This window comes from Schistocerca nitens, chromosome 3, assembly GCF_023898315.1.
Source record: "Schistocerca nitens isolate TAMUIC-IGC-003100 chromosome 3, iqSchNite1.1, whole genome shotgun sequence".
Lineage (NCBI taxonomy): Eukaryota > Metazoa > Arthropoda > Insecta > Orthoptera > Acrididae > Schistocerca > Schistocerca nitens.
The window spans coordinates 518,708,648-518,729,703 of record NC_064616.1 but is presented as its reverse complement, the minus strand read 5'-3'; the positions used below and the strand labels follow the sequence as shown (position 1 = coordinate 518,729,703).

Sequence of the window (21,056 nt, the reverse complement as noted above, 5' to 3'; positions counted from 1 at the left end):
ATCGTTTCCTCTCATAGAACTCCTTTATACTACTCTTACGTTCCTGATATCATTTTGTGATCCTGTCTATGTTCAGTGTTATTCGTCGCTGGCTATAATCAATGATACTCTTTGTTTTTGTAAGAAATCCCTACATACCAGACCATAATATGGGACATCTGTTCCCTTTCTTAACAAATGGAGTACACGCTCGCCTAACACCTTTCCGGCATTTCTTCAAGTCATTGTCGCTGTACCCAGCGTGTTCATTGTAGCATTCGTTACCCAGTTTTACCTCCGAACCTCTTGCTTCTTTAGTAGTGTTCCTGTGTGTATTGTATCTTTCTTAGGCAGACTGATATGAGTTCCTGTATCTATTAAAAAATTCAATTCTTTACCAACTTTCCTGCAATAAATCGTCATGATGTCATTTTATGTCTCACAGTCTATTACCGTCACCTTGGGGCATTTAACGGTGGCTACGTGTAACTGCTGCCTGTACCACTTGTTTCGATTCCCCCCCCCCCCTTTTCTTTGGTATCTTACCCACTTTTTCTCTACCCTTGGGTGCTGCGTACCCATACTTACTGCAACTATAACATCTGGAAGATCGACAGTCCTTTTCATTGTGTCCACGACTCTGGTATTTTTCACATATAATAATCTTGTCACACTTCGTGTCTGTGTGTCCTGGTTCATCATAATGATAACAATAATTCTGCACTTCCGTGCTTCCTCTGTACTGTTGGTTATATGGGTCCATCTTTCTTTGTTGTTGTGGTGGCAGTGTTTGGCTACACGTCTCTTTTTACTACAGTTATAACATTTCACATGTTTTGTTTGTTACATTCTACAATAACGGAAAAAATTGCAACACCAAAAACAATTAATGTTGAGCAATAAAATTTCAGGAATATGTTTGTTAGGTAACATACTCCAGTTATTAACATTGCAAGTTGACAGGTTAATGCAAGCGCGAGACAAGCCACTGCAAATATGAAATGCTGGTACATTAATAACGGGTGCAACCACCACAGTGTTGAATGCAGGCATGTAAACGTGCATGCATTGTGTTTTACAGGTGCCAGATGTCAGTTCGCGGGATGGACTTCCATGCCTGTTGCATTTGGTCAGTGAATACAGGGACGGTTAATACTGGTTCTTGATGACGCTGAAGCTGTCGTCTGATGATGTCCCATATGTGCTCGACTGGAGACAGATCTGGTGATCGAGCAGGCCAAAACACTATGTCGAGCATGTTGAGTTACGACAGCGGTACATGGAAGTGTTATCCTGTCGGAAAACACCCCCCGGAATGCTGTTCATGAATGAAAGCATAACAGGTCGACTCACCAGACTGACGCACAAATTGGCAGTCAGGGTGGGTTGGATAACCACGAGAGTGCTCCTACTGTCACACGAGATCGCATCAGAGATAGTAACACCAGATGTAGGTCCAGCGTGTCTAGAGGGCAGACAGGTTCGCTGCAGGCCCTCAATTGGTCTCCTTCTAACCAACACGCGGCCGTCATTGGCACCGAAGCAGATACAGTTTTCATCAGAAAACACATCAGACCCCCACCCTACCATCAAATGAGCTCTCGGCTTACACCACTGAATTCAAAAAGCTATCCCTGAAGTAGCCGATTTGTAACAGTTCGTTGTGTCACTGTGATGCCAACTGCTGCTCAAACTGCTACTCCAGATGCAGTACGATGGGCCAGAGCCGTAAGTCGAACACGAAGGTCTTCCCTCTCCGTAGTGCCACGTTGCCGTCCGGAGCCCGGTCTCCTTGCGGCCGTGCACTCTCGTGACCATCGCTGCCGGCAGTCATGTACAGTGGCTACATTCCTGCCAACCCTTTCTGCACTATCTCAGAAGCAACATCCAGCTTCCTGTATATTACAATACCACCTTCAAACTCAGTGAGATGTTTATAATGGCGTCTTTGTCGCCTTAAACCATTTGACTGCCGTCAACTCACTACGCCGGATCTCAAAGGTAACAAACGCTCAAGACCATTACAGCGTGTATTTAAAGCATACCTGATTAGCATCATCATAGTGGAGGTACTAGCGCACTCTTATGCTACTGGCGTGAAATTCGAATGTACGTCAAACACTGAAGCTCCAAAGAAACTGGTATAGTCATGAGTATTCAAATACAGAGATATGTAAACAGCAGAATACGGCGCTACGGTCGGCAACGCCTATATAAGACAAGTGTCTGGTGCAGTTGTTAGACCAGTTACTGCTGCTACAATGGAAGGTTATCAAGATTTAAGTCAGTTTGAACGAGGTGCTATAGTCGGCTCACGAGCGGTGGGACACAGCATCTCCGAGGTAGCGACGAAGTGGGGATTTTTCCCGTACGACCATTTCAGGAATGTATCGTGAATATCAAGAATCCGGTTAAAATTCAAATCTCCGATATCGGTGGGGCCGGAAAAAGATCCTTAAAAAATGGAACCAACGTTGACTGAAGAGAATCGTTCAACGTGTCAGAAGTGCAACCCTTCCCCAAATTGCTACAGATTTCAATGCTGGGCCATTAACAAGTGTCAGAGTGCCAACCATTCAACGTAACATCATCGATATGGGCTTTCGGAGCTGAAGGTTCACCCGTGTACCCTTGATAACTGCACAACACAAAGCTTTACGCCTAGCCTGCTCCCGTCAACACCGATTTGAACTGTTGATGACTGGAAACATGTTGCCTAGTCGGACGAGTCTCGTTTCAAATTGTATCGAGCGGATGCACGTGTACGGGTATGGAGAAAATCTTATGAATCCATGGGCGCTGCATGTCAGCAGGGGACTGTTCAGTCTTGTGGAGTGTCTGTAACGGTGTGGGGCGTGTGCAGTTGGAGTGATGCGAGACCCCTGATACGTCTAGATACGACTCTGACAGGTGAAACGTATGTAAGCATCCTGTCTGATCACTTGCATCAATTCATGTCCATTGTGCATTCCGACGGACCTGGGCAATTCCAGCAGGACAATGCGAAACCCTACACTTCCAGAATTTCTACAGAGAGGCTCCAAGAACACTCTTCTAAGTTTAAACACTTCTACTGGCCACCAAACTCCCCAGACATGAACATTAATGAGCATATCTGGGATGTCTTGCAATGTGCTGTTCAGAAGAGATCTCCATCCCTTCGTACTTTTACGGATTTATGGATAGCCCTGCAGGATTCGTAGTGGCAGTTTCGTCCGGCACTACATTAGACATTACTCGAGTCCATGTCTCATCGTGTTGCGGCACGTCTGCATGCTCGCAGGGGCTCTACACAATATTAGGCAGTTGTACCAGTTATTTTGGCTCTTCAGTGTATTTCAGATGTAGAAACACGCCTACTAACTTTCGTTAATGTCGCACAACTCCTTCTTGGTGTTGTGATTTTTCTTCGTCAGGATATTATTATGACGAATTTTTTTTTCGTGAAGTTTTATTTTTCTCTTTCATTGACATGATCGCACTCTCTTCTTGTTGGGATATTTCCACGGCTTTCCCTAAGTTAGTGTTTTGGCCTCGACTGCATACAGTCGTCTGTATTCTCTCATTGGCTCATCCTTGAATAAAATCTGCAACACCCAGGGCACTAACTAATTCTATGGCACACTTCAACTGTTCAAAAAAAAATGGCTCTGAGCACTATGGGACTCAACATCTTAGGTCATAAGTCCCCTAGAACTTAGAACTACTTAAACCTAACTAACCTAAGGACATCACACACACCCATGCCCGAGGCAGGATTCGAACCTGCGACCGTAGCAGTCCCGCGGTTCAACTGTTCCATATACTTTACTCGCGTCACAGTAGTCTTGAAGGATATGAATAGATCATCTATCCTGTTTCTCTAAGAGGCAATTGGTTCCCTAGAATACTGTCTGGTTTGAAATATCCAGCAAGCGTAGAAATCTGTGGTTCTTTTGTAGAAATAGTTCTCCTCCAAAATGCTTCTTACTTCAGGCCAATTATTCAGATTATCTGTTATTAACAATTTTGTGGGACCATGTTCTTAATTGATGACGCTGCCTTGCCTGTTCTGTCCCAGTTCTTCGGCAGATGTGCTCGGCTCTCCTGGTCCGCTGCTGCTCACACCGTTCGCGGACTGCTGGTCTCTCTGGGATCTTGGGCACTGATGCCCGTAATCTTGGTGTGATCTTGGGCACTGCTACTCGTAAGAGTTTCTTCTTCTTGCGGTTTGACTTAGTGGCACAATTGCTATAATTTGTTCTTCTGCGTTCTATGCTTCTTTCATTACCATCCTCATTACCCACCTTGCCACACCCCACAAACATGACAACAAATTTCTAAATCGTGCCCCGGCACAGGTTCCCCACCTCTACGTGGCGCAGTCAGGACGTTAACGACATTGTTGATGTACTTTGATTTGTTATGAGCCTTTATAGTAGTGGAGGTGAGAGGGAAAAAATCTTCTTGGTTGTATGGGGTTAGGATACAGAAAATCAGTAACTCTCTTGGAGTTGGCAACAATGACTTGTTGAGGTAGAAAGCAATTACTCTTTCTTTAATAAATTTATTGTCCTAACAAACACATTTAATTAGTGAGGCGTCAGATCGAACCCCCTTACCACAATGGCGGCTGTTTTCAATCATTCTTAGAACGGACCTCTATCAAAGACGGGTACTTGACTGCTACTCGGTCTGCTAACTAGTGGCCAATTGGCATAATTAATCAATCATCAACACTGTGAACTACTTCACTAGTACTCTCTCGCCACTTTTCCTGCCATACCAGAGACAAGCACCAAGCAGTTACTTGTTCCTGCTGTCCACTGAAATCCCGGTATCCCAACTCTTTGATACAGAGATAGACAGTTTCTGTTCAGCACTATTCCAATGAATATCGTAAAATGCTACTTAGCTTGCAGTTACTGTATGTCCACCAGAATTTATCGCCGTCTTCTCGTAGCTGCAGAGCCTCACTGCCTTCTGGATGCATGGTACTGAAACTGAACGCTAACCCTACTCACTCCTACATGACTCTTTTATATTGTTCTTAACTGACTGATTGCACACAGTCCTCTTCATTCTCTTTTTGGAACTTTCCCTTGGACTCTTCCCTCGACATGTGACTGTGAATGGAGCGGAAATCGGTAGATGTGAGGTACATGTACAGACAAACAGATAATTACAATTTCGCAAAAAAATTGGACGATTTATTCAAGAGAAACAGGTTTACAAACTAAGCACGTCAGTAACACGTTGGTCCACCTCTGGCACTTATACAATCAGTAATTGTGCTTGGCATTGATAGATAGAGTTGATGGATGTCCTCCTGAGGGATATCGTGCCAAATTATGTCTAACTGGCACTTTAGATCGTCAAAATCCCGAGATGCTTGGAGGGCCCTCCCCATAATGCTCCAAACGTGCTCAAATGGAGAGAGATCCGGCGACACGACTGGCCAATGTAGGGTTTGGCAAGCACGAAGACAAGTGTTAAAAACTCTTTCCCATGTGCGGGCGTGCATTATCATGCTGAGCCCAGGATGGCTTGCCATGAAGGGCAACAAAACGGGGCGTATAATATCGTCAACGTACCGCTGTTCTGTAAGGGTACCGCGGTACCGCGAATGCAACCAAAGGGGCACCTCAGATCAACACTCCTGGTTATCGGACCGTACGTAGGGCGACAGTCATGTCGGTATCCCACCGCTGTCCGGCGAGTCTTCAGACGCGGCTTCAGTGTGAGATCTCATTGACTGGGGTAAAATTGTCCTCAGTAATTAGTCCCGCTTAGAGCTGAGCCCCGATGACCAACGTGTGTGATGATCTGCAGGGTGGATACCATGATACGTTAACAATTTCTATACCTTCTATAACTTATTAAAAACAGCTAGCTGTTATTATTGATATATTTTTTTATTTTCAATAAAATTTCGAAGCAACTATGGCTTCATCTTCAGCTGCTATAGGCGTGACACACTATCACTAATATAATTTTAGAACACAACTACTTCCGCATCTAGATCTACATATATGTAAGTTGCAGAGAACAACATCGCTTTAATACATGTTATGACATTTGTTTAGCATTTATAGGAATGGAGGGTGGTCACAAAAGGTCTTGAGTGTGCGCTTTTTAAAAACTGCCTGCTAGATTAAAATGTGTGCCAGACCGGTATTCGAACCCGGAACCTTGCCTTTTTTTCTTAGGTCCTCCTCTCCAGCGCTATCTTTCGCTCATCGTTTACACCTTCCTCGGTTATACTTATTGCTGTGATCATTGGTGAATGTTCTCCCTGCATAGAGTATCTTCATTTGCATTGAATATTACAATAACAAATAGTTTTATTAACGGAATTGTGTCCTCTTTACAATGTAGTGGTATGTGTTAGGGATAAATACATAAAGTCATAAGTAAATAAATAATAAGATTTTGTAGAAATCTTCTTGCTTAAAGAAATAAAAATTTTTCTTTCCCATTGATGGTTGTTAACAATGACGAGTAAGGTGCAAAATGAAAAATTGACTTCTTTCTGGAAAAGTCTATGACTTTTTCCGTGATGTTCAACACAGCTTTACTTTGGAAACGTTGTTTTCTGATGAAATAAACATCTCTTCTTTTCAAAATGAAGATTCTTAATTTTCGTTAAATTATCTTGGCGAGGAAGTTGCACCACTTCTTGTATTTTCGTTCATTCTGCAGAATTCTGTGTTGTTCCGTATAGGGTCTTGGTGTGGCGGGGATTTTGTTGTTAGAAAGTAGTGGTCGTAATCGCCGATGAGCCACATGTGACTTTTGTTTTTCGTCTCTGGGAATAGTCTCCAGGGACCGATGGTTCAGCAGTTTGGTCCCATAGAACATACCAGAAAAAATAGTCTCCAGCCCATTTTGTGGCTGGCCGCGGTGGCCGAGCGGTTCTAGGCGCTTGAGTCTGGAACCGCGCTCCTGGTACGGTCGCAGGTTCGAATCCTGCCTCGGGCATGGCTGTGTGTGATGTCCTTAGGTTAGTTAGGTTTAAGTAGTTCTAAGTCTAGGGGACTGATGACCTCAGATGTTAAGTCCTATAGTGCTCAGAGCCATTTGAACCATTTTTTGAACCCATTTTGTGATTTGTTACATTGTTATGGCATTCTCAGGGGTCCTGTCGATAACTGCTAAATTTTTCCTGCTTCAGGTCCCGGTAAATAAAGAAATGTGGTAAGATTTCGATTAGTCAGCAGTTCGTGCGCTACGTTGAAGGTCTTAGTTTTATTTTGTGTAGCCTTACTCTTGCAGGTACGGCCTCATTTACTATGTCATAGCACACCGCTCTAACTTGAAATACAAATTTCATTGTGCATCGTTGAAATACGTTTTCCGCGTTGTTGATAATCTTATGTCGTACTCACAATAGTTGTCCTGTTAAGTGGCTGTCTCTGTCGCCCCACGCGAAGATGTAGTTGGCAGATAGTTCCTCGCTCGACGGCAGCTGTGACCTACTGTCAAGGGAAACTCCCCAGCACGCCCCTCTCAGATCTAGTGGTAAAATGGTCCAGTGGATAGCACGTCATAAACTGCACGCAGATCAAGCATGAGAACAGGAAGAAGGTGTACTAAACTGTGAAAAACGAAGCAAAATAGAAACAGTGAACAGTCCAAGCTCAAGATATGTAACATCGAGCGAATATCAATAGCCGCGGCATCGTGGTTGTGTTTTCACGGTGTTGGACTGTAAAGTGGGAGATCATTGTTCAAATCTCTCTCGTTCTCCATTTTTTTTTTCATAAGATGCCTAACTTTCGGTCCGGTCACTGACGTGTCTGTTCTCCTTCTGTAATCTTGGCAATTGTCATACTACTCGTTGGTTATAGAATATGATGTGATGAATAGTGAGAGCAGGTTAAATGCCGTATAGACCTCTCAAAGAAATGAAAACAACAAATAAACGGGTGTGAACTACTTTACAACAAAGGAATTCAAGAGTCGAAAGTTCCAAAACGGAACGCAAGAGTCATAACATGTGATACTTTTGTAGAACAAATAGGAGGTACGCGCGCTTGGAGGTCCCTTCCTTATACCTCACTGTTGCAAACGGACGTTACACCACTACACAGACACAGATCTGAATACAGTGAACATGCGAACATGCACGTCAATGACCGGACGGACAGCGCATAATTTTTTGGAAAAAAAGGGGCACGAACGAGATTTGAATGGTTCAAATGGATCTGAGCACTATGGGACTTAACATCTGAGGTCATCAGTCCCCTAGAACTTAGAACTACTTAAACCTAACTAACCAAAGGACATCACACAAATCCACGCCCGAGGCAGGATTCGAACCTGCGACCGTAGCGGTCGTGCGGTTCCAGACTAAAGCGCCTAGAACCGCTCGGCAACAACGGCCGGCCAAGCGAGATTTGAAGTCGTATCTCCCCCTTCACAGCCCAACACCGTGACCACTCAACCACGACGCAGTGGCCATTGAAGTTCGCTCGATGTTGCACATCTTGAGCTTGGACCGTTCACTGTTTCTACTTTGCTTCTTTTTTCACAGTTCATTACACCTTCTTGTTTTCATGCTTGACCTGTGTTCAGTTTTTGACGGGGTATTCGCTGGGCCCTTTTACCACAAAATCTGAGGGGCGAGGGGGGGGGGGGGGGGGGGGTGCGATGGGGAGATTCCCTTGTGAACTGTCCAGCCACGACTCTCGACCCGCCCTAACGGCTTTACTTCCGAGAGTACCTCTCTCCTACCTTCCAAACTTCACCGAAGTTCTCCTAGCATACCTAGAAGAACTAGCAGTCCTTGGAGAAAAGATATTGCGGAGAAATGGCTTATCCACAGTCTGGAGGACTGTAATGAATCTTTCACTCTGCATCAGAGTGCGCATTGTTTTGAAGCTTCGTCGAGAGCTGATCGCGCAAGGTATGCTAGCGAACTTTTGTGATGCTTGAAACGCAGGAAAGCTGTTGTGGTAGATGTAAAGCTGTGACGGTGGGTCCTCAGTCGTCCCTGAGTCGTCTACATCTACATCTACATTTATACTCCGCAAGCCACCCAACGGTGTGTGGCGGAGGGCACTTTACGTGCCACTGTCATTACCTCCCTTTCCTGTTCCAGTCGCGTATGGTTCGCGGGAAGAACGACTGCCGGAAAGCCTCCGGGCGCGCTCGAATCTCTCTAATTTTACATTCGTGATCTCCTCAGGAGGTATAAGTAGGGGGAAGCAATATATTCGATACCTCATCCAGAAACACACCCTCTCGAAACCTGGACAGCAAGCTACACCGCGATGCAGAGCACCTCTCTTGCACAGTCTGCCACTTGAGTTTGCTAAACATCTCCATAACGCTATCACGCTTACCAAATAACCCTGTGACGAAACGCGCCGCTCTTCTTTGGATCTTCTCTGTCTCCCCTGTCAACCCGACCTGGTACGGATCCCACACTGATGAGCAATACTCAAGTATAGGTCGAACGTGTGTTTTGTAAGCCACCTCCTTTGTTGATGGACTACATTTTCTAAGGACTCTCCCAATGAATCTCAACCTGGCACCCGCCTTACCAACAATTAATTTATATGATCATTCCACTTCAAATCGTTGCGTACGCATACTCCCAGATATTTTACAGAAGTAACTGCTACCAGTGTTTGTTCCGCTATCATAAAATCATACAATAAAGGATCCTTCTTACTATGTATTCGCAATACATTACATTTGTCTACGTTAAGGGTCAGTTGACACTCCCTGCACCAAGTGCCTATCCGCTGCAGATCTTCATGCATTTCGCTGCAATTTTCTAATGGTGCAACCGCGAAAAGTCCCATGGAACTTCCGACACTATCTACTAGGTCATTTATATATATTGTGAAAAGCAATGGTCCCATAACACTCCCCTGTGGCATGCCAGAGGTTACTTTAACGTCTGTAGACGTCTCCCCATTGATAACAACATGCTGTGTTCTGTTTGCTAAAAACTCTTCAATCCAGCCACACAGTTGGTCTGATATTCCGTAGGCTCTTACTTTGTTTATCAGGCGACAGTGCGGAACTGTATCGAACGCCTTCCGGAAGTCAAGAAAAATAGCATCTACCTGGGAGCCTGTATCTAATATTTTCTGGGTCTCATGAACAAATAAAGCGAGTTGGGTCTCACACGATCGCTGTTTCAGGAATCCATGTTGATTCCTACAGAGTAGATTCTGGGTTTCCGGAAATGTCATGATACGCGAACAAAAAACATCTTCTAAAATTCTACAACAGATCGATGTCAGAGATATAGGCCTATAGTTTTGCACATCTGCTCGACGACCCTTCTTGAAAACTGGAACTACCTGTGTTCTTTTCCAATCATTTGGAACCTTCCATTCCTCTAGAGACTTGCGGTACACGGCTGTTAGAAGGGGGGGGGGGGGGGGGGAGGGGGGGCAAGTTTTTTCGCGTACTCTGTGTAGAATCGAATTGGCATCCCTTCAGGTCCAGTGGACATTCCTCTGTTGAGTGATTTCAGTTGCTTTTCTATTCCTTGGACACTTATTTCGATTTCAGCCATTTTTTCGTTCGTACGAGTATTTAGAGAAGGAACAGCAGTGCGGTCTTCCTCTGTGAAACAGCTTTGGAAAAAGGTGTTCACTATTTCAGCTTTACGCGTGTCATCCTCTGTTTCCATGCCATTAACATCCCAGAGTGTCTGGATATGCTGTTTCGATCCACTTACTGATTTAACGTAAGACCAGAACTTCCTAGGATTTTCTGTCAAGTCGGTACACAGAATTTTACTTTCGAATTCACTGAACGCTTCACGCATAGCCCTCCATACGGTAACTTTGACATCGTTTAGCTTATGTTTGTCTGAGAGGCTTTGGCTGCGTTTAAATTTGCAGTGAAGCTCTCTTTGCTTTGCCCTCGAAGGCAATGATCTGGGTTCGAGTACCTGTCCGGCATACAGTTTTTATCTACCAGACTGTGTTACAGTAACAGTGCCACAGTTAGTGGCTAGTAAATTGCAGCGTGTGTGGTAAGAGGAACTTGTTCACAGGTCGTTCCGGACCTGAGGGACAGCGCCTAAACTTCGACTCGCTGAACACGCACATCGAGGAGGCTGTCGAGCAAACACGCCTCGAATACGATATGGAGAGGCGTCGCGGCGAGATGGACCGTATGTGCCTAGAGTGCCTCGAAGCACAGCAGCAGGCGCTGTGCGCCAGCGCCGGCAGCGCTGAGAGCGTGCAGCCTGAGCCCCAGCAACCACTGCGTAGACCTCGGTGGACGCGCGCGCTGTCGCCACGGCCGCTGCCGCGACGGCCGCCGTCGCCAGACATTGTGTCCAGCGTGCGCAGCTTCTGCGCCAGACTCGTAGACTGTTTCAGATGTGTCGAAGAGTAGCCCGCCACCAACATCGGCTCTTCGACGCTCTAAATCCCTTTCTTTAGTTCTCTAGCGTGTCTAAATAATGGTATGAATAACTGTAATGTCTGCTTAATATTGTAGTTCTTTCATAGTAGATGTTGAAATGTTAGTAATTAATGTCCTTTAACTATATTATTTAACAATAAGTAGTATTTAGATTTTAGAGATCATAAATTAATCGAAGACATCAGCTCTTCGATGCTGTTAAACCCTATTTTTAGTTCTCCAGCGTGAGCCGGCCGCGGTGGTCTAGCGGTTCTGGCGCTGCAGTCCGGAACCGCGGGACTGCTACGGTCGCAGGTTCGAATCCTGCCTCGGGCATGGGTGTGTGTGATGTCCTTAGGTTAGTTAGGTTTAAGTAGTTCTAAGTTCTAGGGGACTTATGACCTAAGATGTTGAGTCCCATAGTGCTCAGAGCCATTTGAACCATTTTTTTTTCTCCAGCGTGTCTAAATAATGGTATGAATAACTTTAATGTCTCCTTAACCTTGTATAGAAGATGTTGAAATGTTAGTAATTAATGTCCTTTAACTATATTATTTAACAATAAGTAACTAGATATTTATTTTATATGTCATAAATTAATGGAAGACAAAATGTAAATTATATCTTGTAACTTTAGTGTAACTTAAGAAAAATGTATTGCTGACATGTAGATCCTGGTGTACCTTTATAAGCTACTGTATGAGAAGTGCACTATCTCGTTTCTTTGGATTATATTTTATTCTGGACGACTTGTTCAAGAAGACAGCTAACGTACCTGTTAACGTTAACTCTCAGTTGACTTTAATGAAATGGATTTTAACGTACACTATCATTCGGCAATATGAGAATATAACTCCCGCCGCAGGCTGTGGCAAACAACTCGAAACATTTTTCCCATTCAATAACATTTGGAACAAGAAACTTAAAAGAATTTTTAGTAAGACTTCTTTAAGAAACAAACACAAAAAAACCTGTGCACGACGACACAACTAGCTGCCTTAGGATAGGTGGTCCCTAACTTATGCTGCTGTGATGCCACTAAACCCTGACGTTTTCTTTTCGGAGCCCAATGACGAAACACCAATTCATTCAACCGATGTGGGAGGGAAAATCAGAATTCCCACTGTTAAATTTCGAACCTCGCCACAGTGCCGCCTGCTTTCATCGCTGTCAAATAATCTCTGCCGTCCTGTTGGTGTTATTCAAATATGTACTGATATCAAGTTACCTCATTGCCAGAAAAAGCACTGATTTAGATACGAAGGTGTCATAGCCACTTGCACTGAAGGTAAAAACATCCACGCTTGGTAATGGAGATGTAGAGAGTTAATACAAACTGCGAAAAAATGTTTTAGGTAAGGAAGTAGACTCTTTCGTGCTCTTAGAATCTGCTTGTCACAAATTCCACATGCCCTTAGCTTTACTAGATAACTACACTACGTAGAACGCAGTACTCGTTATCTTTGTATGGGATATTATAGACAGTTCTTTCATCAATAAGTTTCATTATTTCTCAAGTCACACGTGGTTCTCTTAGAGATTGTGTCTTCGCTCACACGTTTTCTTGAACTCTGCTTATTTATCACCTTAAGGTAGCTGAACATTTCGCATTCTAGCCACTGTCAATTTTTAATGATACAATCTGCTTGTGATATGGATCCCATTATGTATTGTAACCGATGATTCGATTTTTCGTTAAAGTATTTATGTTTTTAATCTAATGTTGAAAACTCATAATAAAGTTTATTATTTCCCTGTGTCAGAGAGCATTTGTACATTTAACATCACACATCCTAAGAAGTGAACTACCTGTAGAAATTATGTTCGTTTCCCTACTCCTATTAACAATGATGAAGTACTGTCGCTCTTTCTTTTATCCACGCCTACTGTAAATGAGTCGAGCTGCGGTGTATCATCTGAACTTGAGGTTGCGAGCGTGGGTGTGCGTTTCTCTGTGTATGTCCGCCTGCAGGTGGACGTTTTCTTAGAGGACGGCTGGCTTCTGCTGAAGTGTGAAAAGTGCCAAGTGGTACACGCTGACTTATGTACACAAACTAACACGTCAAGTGAGTTTCGCATTCAAAAAACAAGACTTTTATGTGTCATACAGAGCAAACAGTAGGCTGCGAAAGAACATGCTCCAAGCAACTTCAAAGGCAGAAATTCTAGAAAACATATGGATACTGTATTGAACAACGAGACTACAAAAATAGAGAGTGTATCATAATTAATGGAGTAAACGCATACCCGATACTAGAAGCGAAACATGGACTCTAAAACGCGTACCTCAAGAATTATGGGCACTTCTTCATCTTCGATATCGTGAAACAAATCTCCTCTACTGCAAGCTCTCTGCTTTCCATATTTTAACTCTGCGTTAAATCTTGAGCTTACTGGGGTCGTGGCTTGTAACGTCAGGCCATGAGGTACCTTTTGCTGCCACTAGATGTCACTCTCGGCGAAACCTGCGGCGGCACGTGCGAACGGACAACAACCGATTGTAAATTGCGAACTCCGTTGTTATACATGTGGCCCTCAAGCAAAAACATAAAATGAAATGGCGAAAAACAAGCTAGTAAACGTGTTTCGAACTATTGTATGCTTACTGGACCAATAATAAATTTCCATAGTTCTATTTAGATCAACAGTATATGGATTTCAACACAGAGAATTTAAAAGATGGTTTATACAGGTACATATGTCTGCTTGTGTAAAAAACAAGTCACTGAACTTACAAGAACATAGACTACAAATTTAGATTTTTTGAGATTTGTTATCTCCTTCAAATACAAGAAGTTAAACATGAAACACACATTATGCCATATAAGATAAACCACATGCTAAATTTTACTGTCTTATTTTAGACACGTAATCTGCCTGTGTGCTGTGTCATGAGACTACAAACTTTATAGCCTAAAGCATTGTCAAGGCGATTTGTTCAGCAAAAAATCTTCAAGCAGACATTTTTTTGTATCCCGTCTGGAAGGCGGCGCGTGGGTAGGAGCAGGAGCAGGAAAAATACGTCGGTACTGCAAATACAGTTAAAGCACCTTTACTTGTGTATAAACATATGCAACGTGTTACATAACTTTGCCATGTGGTCCGAAGTGCCCCGGCCGTCTGCTCCTGATGAAAATGGGCGAAACTGGAGCGGAGCTCGTAGAGCACACCACCGGCTAGATGGCGCTGTCGTCGGTGTCGTTGTCGTAGTGCCAACCTACGCCGTGGCATCGTGGCTATCGATACCACACATTTATTTACAGTAAACAGTGCTACGACAACGAAGGACAAATAAAAAAATAAAACAAAATATGTGTTCACAATTTATCAGTGGTAATACAAAAACCAAAGTGAAATTGGTGTTCTGGACCGTGATATAACTGAGATGAAAACTTTTCGTTACCAGCAAGGACTGGGAGATACATATTTCATAAAATCTGGTAGTCACTTACACGAAATTTTAAGGAAATGCAGTCCATCAAAAAATAACTACCTTTCCATACTTGGTGGAATGGGTGATGTTTACAGAAACAAACTAATATAGTCACGTAAAACTTTGAGAGACACTGTGAGTAGAGTGAGAACGTAAACAAATATCGTGGCAGGCCTTCCACACGGAAATCATCTAACGGATACTACATACGTACGTAAAAATTCAAAAGGCTGGACTGTATCTACAGAAAGATCTGACGGTCAACTGCAAACGCATTTTTCCTGAGTGTTCGACATCTCCCCTGTTTACTGTTAATGTCCACTAATTTCTTCGTTCTATGGAGAACGAGCATACGAACTCCACCAGTATAAGCTTCCTGGCAGATTGATCTGGTTTTAATCTGCGAGGAAGTTTCGTTTCAGCGTACACTCCGCTACAGAGTGAAAATTCATTCTGGATTATTATTGATGTATACAACTCATTTCATATGTCAGTATTAAATATTAATTTGTTCCATACGATTGATAATTGAAAATGAAAGTATGTTATTTTCATTGGAAAGTAATGACTTAATATTTTTTTATTACAATTTTCACTTGACACAAAATACAGAATTTAAATAGAAATAAAAAAATGCTGAGATGGAGATTCGTACCCTATACTCTTCCAACACAAGACTTCGACGCTATTCATTCACCTACTTCCTTTTTTTTTTCCTTCATTTTGTTCGTCATTATTCTCATCATATGGTCTGGGAGTACGTCACATGACACCCCTTCAAGTTTATCGCCGAATACTTCACTCACTTTTTAATTACAGAGGACAACTAGCACTCCGACCAAACACGATGAGCTACCGTGCCGAATAAAAAAAGCCACCACCAAGAATTGAACACGGATCAGCGGTTTGGTAGTCAATGTACAGGTATCTGTCTCACCTTTGAAGAATTCTTCGTACTTAACAGAGGTCGGAAATTATTTCATTTCTAGAGGAAACTTATTCAAGTTTCTCTTTTCTAAAATTTTTTCGCACTGTTTTAGTAAACTGATGTCTAGGCACTAACTTTCAAATTGTATAAATGTACGTAAAAAAAATTCTAACAGGGCCAGTCCACAAGGTCCCCTTGTCAGACAAAAGCTCATACGCACGCTCCCAGGCGTAAAGTCTATACAAGTTATTGTTTGACCACAGAGCAAACACATAGAGCGTGCGTAAAAATCCGTCAACAACTCAAACACATTGGAGTCATTCTCATATCTGGAAAAGAACGACTCGCTGAGTGTCACATCTACTGGCAGCCTTCGGCATTTGGTGGGCTTTCTCTTGGGTTTCGCCACGACCCCGGGGACCAGGAGACGAGGCCCCCGAGAAAGACCCAAAGAGCTCAGGATTTAACGCCGGGTATGTTTTTAAAGTTGATACTATGGACCGAAACAAAAAGAAGTCCGGTAAACATGGGCTGTAGAGTACATGCTTTAAGAGTTACGCGCACTTATTCAGTAGAAGAGATGTGTTTCACACTAGTGAAAATGAGCAAGTCCTCATAGCTGTTAAGGTATGTTCTGTAGAGCTCATTCTTATTGGACCTTTCTTTCTTGTTTTGGTCCGTACTACCACTACCCCAAAATATGGAAATCAAAGAGCTGCAATAGAAGAGATTTGTTTCACATTATCGAAGATGAAATGGTGCCCACTGCTCTTCAGGTATGCATTTACGAAATTAATTGTAATACACCCTGTATTTACCATATGAGACATACAAAAACCTGGTAACTTTGTAAGAAAAATGAGTGAAAAACAGTAAATATGAAACAGTTCATTGCACGCCTCACAGAACCAAAATCAGATGGCTGTTCGCAGAAACTCAATGCAAAAAAGTTTTGTCATACACTACTTAAAAAATAATAATTAAGGGCATCTTTGGAACTGGTTACATTGCTATGACACGGGAGAATGAATAAGCAAAAATAAAGTCAACCTCAAGGCACACAGTGCAACTTTAAAAGTAAACAGTACTTATCGCTGCTTCTTTTGAAAGAAAGAGAGAAGTTCATCAAATAATCTCAGCTCTGTCTCCAGAAGAATGTGCGAAACAAACTGAAAGCATCCATTTTAGCATGTCAGTAAAAGACAATAATGTAATAGTAGATTTTTGTTCGAAAATGCAACTATTTCAAATCGTAGTGCATTCCATTTAAATTGCGTGTTTCAGGCAATTGAGTATGTCTCTAGAACAACAAAAAGAAAAATGTTAAAGGCAACAATATAATCTTGTTTTGAGTTCAACAACAGATATTGCCGGAAGAATTAATGGAGGGAGATGACTTGCCGATCACGTCCGCAACGAGAATTTCGTATCTGTTAGCTCTCACAGTATTAGTAAAAACTGGAAAAGAAACAAGAAAGAACTCTTAAAAGTAACTTTTGCATTATCAGATTGTAATCAGAGTAAACTGTTCTCCTTCCTTGGAATGACAATCAGCTGAAAGACTCATGCCACAGTTTCCCTATAACTGGAATGCAGTCCAATTGATGCGTACTTGTCTTCCTTGGTTCTAAATAAGAACAACTTTCCTTCGTCTTCAAGAGCAACTTTTGTTCTTTAGAAATTTGGTCGAGATGTATTTGTTTCTATACAATTTCCCAAGATTCATTTGTTACTATACAGCTATACAGCTTTTCAAATGCTGTGCGCTCTGATTATCCTATAACAACTGTAATTAGGTTTTTGTTGCGAGCTAACTTTAAAAGCAAACAGTGCTTAACCTGTTGCTTCATTTGAAATAGAGGGTGAAGTTTGTACTAGATTTCACCCCCTCCCTTCTCCACACATCCAAGCACACACACGCTCACGCCCACACACAAGCATATATGATTTTCACATCCTAGTGACCTTTTTATTAGAAATCAGTATGACACTAACCTTTAATTTTTTTCGCAGAAGCCTTCCTCTTCATCGTGTAGCTGTTCTGTAGGGAATATAGCTTTCTGCTATCGAACTGTCTCTGTTTTAAGCCTATTTTTTCTATTTAATTTTGCATAGATGTAGTAGTAGTAGTTGTTGTTGTTTGTGTAGTCCTCAGTTTGAAAAGTGGATTGATGCAGCCAGACTGTGATGCAGCTCTCCATGCCAGTAGCTGCAGTAGCCTAAAATAATTGCTTCAAGTTTTCTTATCAGATGTTTTTCACAGTACAGTTTCACTTTATTATAACACTACGTCCTGAGCACCATAGTCGAGAAATTCATGCCTGACAGCATATTTGTTATTTAAGTTTGCAGATTCTTTTTCTTGAAAATAATTGTTGGTTTTCACACTTCCTCAGGCTACACATTCCTGTACATATTTTCTTAGTGGAAGAACATCACCTATTGTGTTCTTCTCTTTCATGGTAACTAGCCTGTTATTATTCTCACTTTTACTCTTTTTCTAGAAATTTCGGCAGTGGATTCATCGCTGTTGAAACTGTATTCCTCAATGTGTAATTAAAGCAGCCAAAAATGTCTACCCCAGACTCAAGATATTGATAAATGGAATTATGCACAAAAGAGTGAAAGCTCCATGATCAGAATAAACGACAGTGCACGAGTACAGACTGATACTTTAGGGGCAGTATTTCTAGATCTTAATAAATTCGTTATCAAAAAGTACCTAGCATAAGATGGAGTGCATTTGACTGGATTAGGCTCTAAAACTTACAGTAAAACTATTTTCAGATGTGTTTGCATTCATAAAATAGGGAAACTGACGTTTAGTGAAGGGCTGATAATTTAAATATGAAGACAAAAAGCGAAATGTCTCTGTCTTCCACTAACATAGATCATCTACTCGAAAGATTTAGTGAGACATCCGAATATAAAACAAACCAAAGGTAAATACTCAAACCAAGCAATCCAGAAAAATGGTCCCTTATTTTAATACTACTGCATCACATATGCCAGTCCCTATGCAATAAGTTAACAGAATTAGAAATAATTCTTTAAAATTATTTAACTGATGCTTCTGTACTGTGTCTGAATGAGCACTCGTTTAGAAAAGAATCATTACAAAAAATGAACATTGCAAACTATGAATTGTCAGTCTTCACTTGTGTAAAGCAATTCCATTGAGGTGGAAACTGTATCTTTGTCAAGAAAGGAATAGCTTACAAACATACAGGATACCTAAATAGTGTACAATATTTTGAAATGTGAGGCACAGAATTATCTTCACTCAAAACTATTGTAGAATGCTTGTACAGATCTTCTGCTGGAGACATAAAACACTGTCTTCAACACATGTAAAACATATTAATTCAAACAATAAAATAATAAGCAAACCATCCTCGTCTATAGTGATTTAAATATAGACTTTAGAAAACTCCATAAGGTAATAATACAGTTAATGAATCTCTTGATACCTTGTCACTTGGAAATCACAATACATCTCCCGACATGAAAAACTTATTATACAAAACCCAAAACAAATCAAATAATAATAAATTCTGTTTAGAATTTACAAAGCAAAAACAGTAATGAGTGTACCTGAAGACCACTACGGATGCGGCTAGCAAACCGACAAGCACGTATCAGAGCTGGACTTACACTGATTGAAATCGAAATATTTAGAAATTTCACGCAAACAGATTGTTCACTTCAGGTAGTATAAAATCAAGTGCACAGAAACGATTCCCGTACAGAATTACTAAAATGTGACACACAACACATGAATTTCATAGATACTTAAAAACGGTAGAACAGTACACAGGAATGTAATAAAAACTGTCAAAATTCTGGCAAGTGACAGATATGTAAGAAAAGCATCCAACAGAATGAAAGCTTTGTACTCATCTGGGTCAGCTGTATCGTATATGTCATATAAGGACATTATATATTGTGCTACGAGACCAAGACGCCGCTCTGTTCGATTTTTTTTCCTTATTGCAATATACCTATTTCGGCGAGATTGTCATCTTCAGGTTATGTCAGATTCTCTTGATATCCGGTCCGCAGCTCGTGGTCGTGCGGTAGCGTTCTCGCTTCCCACGCCCGGGTTCCCGGGTCCGATTCCCGGCGGGGTCAGGGATTTTCTCTGCCTCGTGATGACTGGGTGTTGTATGCTGTCCTTAGGTTAGTTAGGTTTAAGTAGTTCTAAGTTCTAGGGGACTGATGACCATAGATGTTAAGTCCCATAGTGCTCAGAGCCATTTGAATCATTTTTTTCTCTTGATATCCGTATGATATAGATGTCTCAGTTGGAGTTACTACTGTATCAGTTTTCTCCTTCGATGTTGGTGGGTCTATAGTAGGTTTAAGGCTTAACTGGAGCAATTACTTTCGAGGTTATCGAATTATGAAAGTTTATTTCATAATGACGTTACTTGGCAACTGTATTGACAGTTGAGTCATCGATGTCAGTACAGCTGTCAAGTAACTTCACTATGAAATAAACTTTCAAAATTCGACATCGGAAATAACTGCTCCAGCTAAAGTTCAACTCCTACAATAGCTCCACCAACATCTAAGGCGCAAACTGCGACATTGATACCATATGGATATCAAGACCACTTGATATAACCTGAAGATGGCAATCATGCCGAAATAGGCCTATTTTAATTAAAGATATAAAAGAACACAGCAGTATCTTGATCTCATACCATAATATAGAATGTAAGTTCTTTCAAATACCGTATTATAAATAACGAAACAAAAAATAACAAAATTAAAATAAATAATATGGAGCTGAGTGAAAACTCACGAACTATCAGAAAACCAAAGAATGATGTTAATAAGTCTAACCGTTGTTTTGAAGATGTAGCAGAATAGCTTATTAAGCAAAATATCACACACAAACATCATAAATAGTTGGCATCAAACACCGAACTGACAGATAACACAAAATAACTCATGGTAACAAATATAGTAGCTGAACAGTAAGAAATTATGTTACTAAAATCAGAACATCCATCATTAATAGATAATATAACGCATATTGTGCAAAAAATATGCAGACATAAACTCTGAACCGCTGTCTTATTGCGAAGTGCTGGGGTGGAGAAGAGTTTGTACCCCTTTAATTCAGAGGAATTTTGCATGAGAACGAGACATTGACTCGCCCCCCTCCTTATCTACCACCTAATTAATTATGCGCACAACGGTAACGAAAGGAAATGATGGTGGACCCCGCTAGTTGGTAAAATAAGGAGTGCACACTCACAATAATTTAACAAAAATCGTAATCTACTCAGGAAAAAAGAGACATCTATCATAATAAACAACAGGAAATGGTATTCTGCATATATCTACGAA

The 21,056-nt window shown here is 41.6% G+C and overlaps 1 protein-coding gene across 1 annotated transcript in view; it reads left to right on the top strand.

Annotated features, from left to right (window-relative positions):
* The window catches only part of LOC126249643 (melanopsin-A), a 485,748-nt gene extending 473,942 nt beyond the window's left edge, over positions 1 to 11,806 (top strand). Inside the window, exon 13 of the mRNA XM_049951321.1 lies at positions 10,982 to 11,806. The gene's annotated coding sequence lies outside the window, so the exon portion shown is untranslated. The remainder of the gene's footprint in view (positions 1 to 10,981) is intronic.
* The last annotated feature ends 9,250 nt before the right edge of the window (positions 11,807 to 21,056 follow it).